At 35.5% G+C, this 6,935-nt stretch overlaps 1 non-coding gene across 1 annotated transcript; it reads left to right on the forward strand.

Annotated features, from left to right (window-relative positions):
• The first annotated feature begins 1,136 nt into the window (after positions 1-1,136).
• LOC133041144 (U6 spliceosomal RNA) lies at positions 1,137-1,241 on the forward strand. The gene has a single exon (XR_009689172.1). It is a non-coding gene; the product is annotated as a U6 spliceosomal RNA (small nuclear RNA).
• The last annotated feature ends 5,694 nt before the right edge of the window (positions 1,242-6,935 follow it).

Here is a 6,935-nt window from a genome sequence, read left to right on the forward strand (position 1 = left end):
TCTGAATGCATAGTTCCAAAGAGTATCAAGGAGAGATAAAGTTTTCTTCATGACCAGTGCAAAGAAACAGAGGAAAACAATAGAATGGGAAAGACCAGCGATCTCTTCAAGATTATTCAAGATACCAAGGGAACATTTCATGCAAAGATGGGCACAATAAGGGACAGAAACAGTATGGACCTAACAGAAACAGAAGATAATAAGAAGAGGTGGCAAGAATACACAGAAGACCTATACAAAAAAGATCCTCATGACCCAGATAACCATGATGATATGATCACTCACCTAGAGCCTGACATCCTGGAATGGGAAGTCCAGTGAGCCTTAGCAAGCATCATGGCAAACAAAGCTAATGGAGGTGATGCAATTCCAGTTGAGCTGTTTCAAATCCTAAAAATTGATGCTGTGAAACTGCTGCACTCAATAAGGCAGCAAATTTGGAAAATTCAGCAGTGGCCACAGGACTGGAAAAGGTCAGTTGTCATTACAATCCCAAAGAAAGGCAATGCCAAACAATGTGCAAACTACCGTGCAATTGCACTTATCTCACAGGTTAGCAAAGTAATGCTCAAATTCTCCAAGCCAGGCTTTAACAGTACATGAACTATGAACTTCTAGATGTTCAAACTGGATTTAGAAAAGGCAGAGGAACCAGAGATCAAATTTCCAACATCTGTAGGATCATCGAAAAGGCAAGAGAGTTCCAGAAAAATATCTACTTCTGTTTCACTGACTATACTAAATCCCTTGCTGTGTGGATAATGACAAACTGTGGAAAATTCTTCAAGAAATGGGAATACCAGACCACCTGACCTGCCTCCTGAGAAATCTGTGTGCAGGCCAAGAAGCAACAGTTAGAACTGGACATGGAATAACAGACTGGTTCTAAATCAAGAAAAGAGGATGTTAACGTTGTATATTGTCACTCTGCTTATTTAATTTCTATGCAGAATACATCATGCGAAATGCTGGGCTGGATGAAGCACAGCTGGAATCAAGACTGCTGGGAGAAATATCAATAGTCTCAGATACACAGATGACACCACCATTAAGGCAGAAAGTGAAGACGAACTAAAGTGTCTGTTGATAAAAGTGAAAAAGTAGAGTTTAAAAGCTGGCTTAAAACTCAATATTCAGTGCTCGCTTGGCAGCACATATACTAAAATTGGAACCTTACAGAGAAGATAGTATGGGCAGCATGCAAGGATGACATGCAAAGTCTTGAAGCTTTCCATATGTTTTTTTAAATTATTATTTGCCTGAGTTTGTAACTCCTACTTGTCTGGGATTAATTGTTGGTTTCTCATTTTTGGTTATTTGTTCTAATCTCATTTAATGCCATAGAAAACCACTAATGGAATCTTCATTCCTGACCAGAGATCAAGCCCTGAGCCTCTGGAGTGGGAGCAATGACTTCACGACCCTAGAGTATCAGAGAAATAACCCTAGGGAACATCAAGTAGTGAGAACTCACACAAAGGAAACCACTTGAATATAAGACCCATTATCACCCATCCACCAGTAGCACCCTATGCAGAATGTCTCATCTAAACACTAAACAAAACAATAATACAAACACAGTCAACAGCAGACAGGATTAACACTTCACTCAGCTTTGCCCATCGGGGGGGGGGGGGGGGCGGTGGAAACCAGCTCAGCAGAAGTCTCACCCTATATGAAGCTTACACGAACCACTGGACCAAACTTAGGAGGGCAGAAACCAAAAGAAAGAAAGAATTCAACCTTGAAGCCTGATAAAAAGAGATCTCAAACACAATAAGGTCAAAAAAAAAAAAAAAAAAAAAGAAAGAAAGAAAGAAAAGGCTGAGAAATACTACACAAATGAAAGAACAAACCAGAAATAGCAATCCAAATAAGTGAAGAGGAACTGGCAAACTACCTGAAAAATAACTCAGAACAATGATAGTAAAGATGATCAAAAACCCCAAAAACAAAATGGACAGAATGCAAGAATCAATTAACAAAGGCCTAGAACAATTAAAGAATAAACATACACAGACAGACAACACAATTACTGGAAATAAAAATACTCTAGAAGGAATCAACAGCAAAGTATCTGAAGCAGAAGAATGAATCAGTGAGCTGGAAGACAAAATGGTGGAAATAATTTCTGAAGAGTAGAATAAAGTAAAAAGAATGAAAAGAACTGAGGGTAGTCTCAGAGATCTCTGTGACAATATCAAATGCACCAACAGTCAAATTATAGGGGTCCCAGAAGAAGAAGAGATGAAGAAAGGGTATGAGAAAATTTTTGAAGAGACTATAGTTGAAAATTTCCCCAACATGGAAAAGAAAATAGTCAGTCAAGTCCAAGAGGCACAAAGGGTCCCATACATGATAAACCCAAGGAGAAACATGCCAAGACACATACTATTCAAACTAAAAAGACTAAACAGGAAGAAAAAATATTATAAAGAGTAAGGGAAAGGAAGCAATTAACATAAAAGGTAAACCCCATAGGTTTAACAGCTGATCTTTTAGCAGAAACTCTGCAGGCCAGAAGGGAATGGCAGAACATATTTAAAGTACTGAAGGAAAAAATCTACAACCAAGATTACTGCACCTGGAAAGGATCTCATTCAAAATTGATGGAGAAATAAAAAGCTTTTCAGACAAAAGTTAAAAGAATTCAGTACCACCAAACCAACTTCACAACAAATGCTAAAGGGACTTATAATAGTCAAGAAATACAAGAAAAGTAAAAGATCTACAAAATCAACCCCAAACAATTAAGGAAATGGCAATAGGAACATATACATCAATAATTACTTTAAATATAATTGGCTTAAATGCTCCAACCAAGAGACACATACTGGTTGAATGGAACAAGACCCATATATATGGGGTCTACAAGAAACCCACTTCAGACCTAAAGACACATGTAGACTAAAAGTGAGAAGATAGAAAAATTTATTCCATGCAAATAGAAAGCTGGAGTAGCAGTAATCATATCAAACAAAACAAACCTTAAAATACAGAATATTCCAAGAGGTAAAGAAGGACAATTCATAATGATCAAGGGATAAAACCAAGAGGAAGACATAGGAATTGTAAATATCTATGCACCCAACAGGAGCACCTCAATACATAAGACAAACACTAACAGACATAAACGGAGAAATTGACAGTAACACAATAATTGTAGGAGACGTTAACACCCCACTCACACCGATGGACAGATCATCAAAACAGAAAATTAATAAGGAAACACAAGTCTTAAATGATACATTAGATGAGAAGGACCTCATTGATATTTTCAGGACATCCATCCAAATGCAGAAGAATATACCTTCTTCTCACGTGCACATGGAACATTCTCCAGGATAGACCACATCATGGGTCACAAATCAAACCTTGTTAAATTTAAGAAAATTGAAATTGTATCAACCGTCTTCTCTGAGCACAATGCTATGAGACTAGATATTAATTACAAGAAAAATATTGTAAAAAACATAAACACATGGAGATTAAATAATACATTTCTAAATAACCGACAGGTTACTGCAGAAATCAAAGGGGAAATAAAAAAGTTTCTAGAAATACATGACAATGAAACATGAAAACTCAAAACCTATGGGATGCAGCAAAAGCAGATCTAAGAAGGAAGTTTATAGCAATGCAATCATACCTTGAAAAACAAGAAAAACATCGAATAGACAACCTAACTTTACCCCTAAAATAACTGGAAAAAGAAGAACAAAGAACCCCCAATATTAGTAGATGGAAAGTAATCATAAAGATCAGATCAGAAAAAAAAATTGAAAAAGAAATAAAAGAAGCAATAGTAAAGATTAATAATACTAATGCTGGTTCTTTTAGAAGATAAAACTGACAAACCCTTAGCCAGACTCATAAAGAAGAGAGAAGAATCAAATCAAAAAAATTAGAAATGAAAAAGGAGAGGCTACAACAGACAATGCAGAAATAGAAAGAATTATAACAGGCTATTATGAGCAACTATATGGCAAAAAAATGGATAGCCTGGAAGAAATGGACAGATTCTTAGAAAAGTTTAGTCTTTCAAGACTGACACAGGAAGAAATATAAATTATGAAGAACCCAATTACAAGCACTGAAATTGAAGCTGTGATCAAAATCTCCCAGAAAACAAAGCCCAGGACCAGATGGCTTCACAGGAGAATTCTATCAAACATTTAGAGAACAGCTAATGACTATCCTTCGGAAACAATTTCAAAAAATTGCAGAGGGAGGAACACTTCCAAACTCATTTTACAAAGAAACCATCACCCTGATACCAAAACCAGACAAAGACAACTCCAAAAAAGAAAACTACAGGCCAATATCACTGACGAACATAGATGCAAAAATCTTCAACAAAATTTTATCAAACAGAATTCAGCAGCACATCAAAAAGCTCATACCTCAGGATCAAGTTGGATTTATTCCAGGAATGCAAGCATTCTTCAATATACAAAAATCAATCAACATGATATACCATATTCACAAATTTAAAGATAAAAACCATATGATAATCTCAATATATGAATAAAAAGCCTTTGACAAAATTCAGCACCCATTTATAATTAAAACTTCAAAAATGTTGTGAAAAGAACCTAGTAAACATAGTAAAGGCCATATATCATAAGCCTGCAGAAAAAATTATTCTCAATGGTGAAAAACTGAAAGCATTCCACCTAAGATCAAGAAGAAGACAAGGGTGCCCACGTCCACCACTATTATTCAACATAGTTTTGGAAGTCTTAGCTACAGCAATCAGAGAAAAAAAATAAATAAAAGGAATGAAAGTCAGAAGAGAAGTAAAGCTCTCACTGTTCGCAGATGACATGATACTGTGCATAGAAAACCCTAAAGATAGTATCAGGAAATTACTAGAGCTAATCAGTGAATTTAACAAAGTTGCAGGGTACAAAATCAACACACAGAAATCACCCACATTTCTATATACTAACAATGAAAAATCAGAAAGAGAAATTAAGGAATCAATCCCATACACCATTGCAACAAAAAGAGTAAAATATCTAGGAATAAACTTACCTAAGGGAACAAAAGAACTGTACACAGAAAATTATAAGACACTGATGAAAGAAGTCAAAGATGACATAAACGAATGGCGAGATATTCCATGATCCTGGGTAGGAAGAATCAATATTGTGAAAATGACTCTACTGCCAAAGGCAATCTACAAATTCAGTGCAATTCTTATCAAATTACCAATGGCATTTTCACAGAACTAGAACAAAAAAAAATTCACAATTCATATGGAAGCACAAAAACCTCAAATAGCCAAAGCAGTCTTGAGAAAGGAGAATGGAGCTGGAGGAATAAACCTTCCTGACTTCAGATTATATGAGAAAACCACAGTCATCAAGACAGTCTGGTACTGGCACAAAAAATAGAAATATAGACCAATGAAGCAAGATAGAAAGCCCAGAAATAAACCCCTGCATCTATGGGTATCTTATTTTTGACACAGGAGACAAGAATATAAAATGGGGCAAAGATAACCTCTTCAATAAATAGTGCTGGCAAAACTGGACAGCTACATGTAAAAGAATGAAACTGGAAAAATTCCGAACACCATACACAAAGATAAACTCAAAATGGATTACAGACAGAAATGTATGACCAGAAAGGATAAAACTTTTAGAGGAAAACATAGGCAGAACACTTGATGACATAAATCAAATGAAAATCCTCTATGACACACCTCCTAGAGTAACATAAATAAAAACAATGTATGGCAAAAACCACTACAATATTGTAAAGTAATTAACCTCCAACTAATATAAATAAATTAAAAAAAATTTAAAGAACACGATTAAAGATATGGACCTCGACAAGAAACAAACAAACAAAAAAAAGTAAACAAGTGGGACTTGATTAAACTTAAAAGCTTTTGCATAGCAAAGGAAAGTATAAGCAAGGTGAAAAGACAACCTTCAAAGTGGGAGAAAATAATAGCAAATGAAACAACTGACAAAGGATTAATTTTCCAAAATATACAAGTAGCTCATACAACTCAATACCAGAAAAACAAACAACCCAATCAAAAAGTGGGATAAAGACCTAAACAGACATTTCTCCAAATAAGGCATACAGATGACTAAAAAACACATGAAAAGATTCTCAACATTGCTCATTATTAGTGAAATGCAAATCAAAACTACAATGAGATATCAGTTCACACCAGTCTGAATGGTCATCATCAAAATGTCTACAAACAGTAAGTACTGGAAAGGGTGTGGAGAAAAGGGAGCACTCTTGCACTGTTGGTGGGAATGTAAATTGATACAGCCAATATGGAAGATGGTATGGAGATTCATTTAAAAACTAGGAATAAAACCACCATATGACCCAGCAATCCCACTCCTTGGCGTATACCCCAAAGAAACCAAAATTGAAAAAGACTCATGTATCCTATTGTTCATTGCAGCACTATTTACAATAGCTAGAACGTGGAAGTAACCTAGATGTCCATAGACTGATGAATGGGTGAAGAAGTATGGTACATACATACACTGGAATATTACTCAGTCATAAAAGTAACAGATTTGAGTCAGTTCTAATGAGGTGGATGAATCTACAGCTTATTATACAGAGTGAAGTAAATCAGAAAGAGAAATGTAAATATTGTATTCTAACACATATATATAGATTCTAGAAAAATGATACTGAAGAATTTATTTACAGGGCAGCAATGGAAAAACAGACATAGAGAATAGAATTTTGGACATGGAGAGAGGGGAGGAGAGGGTGAGATATATGGAAAGAGTAACATGGAAACTTACATTACTATGTAAAATAGATAGCCAATGGTAATTTGCTGTATGGCTCAGGTATCTCAAACGGGGTCTCTGAATCAACCTAGAGGGCTGGGATGAGTAGAGAGATGGGAGGGAGTTTCAAAAGGGAGTGGATCTATGTATACCTAT

Source organism: Dama dama, chromosome 2 (genome assembly GCF_033118175.1).
Source record: "Dama dama isolate Ldn47 chromosome 2, ASM3311817v1, whole genome shotgun sequence".
In the NCBI taxonomy this organism is placed as follows: domain Eukaryota; kingdom Metazoa; phylum Chordata; class Mammalia; order Artiodactyla; family Cervidae; genus Dama; species Dama dama.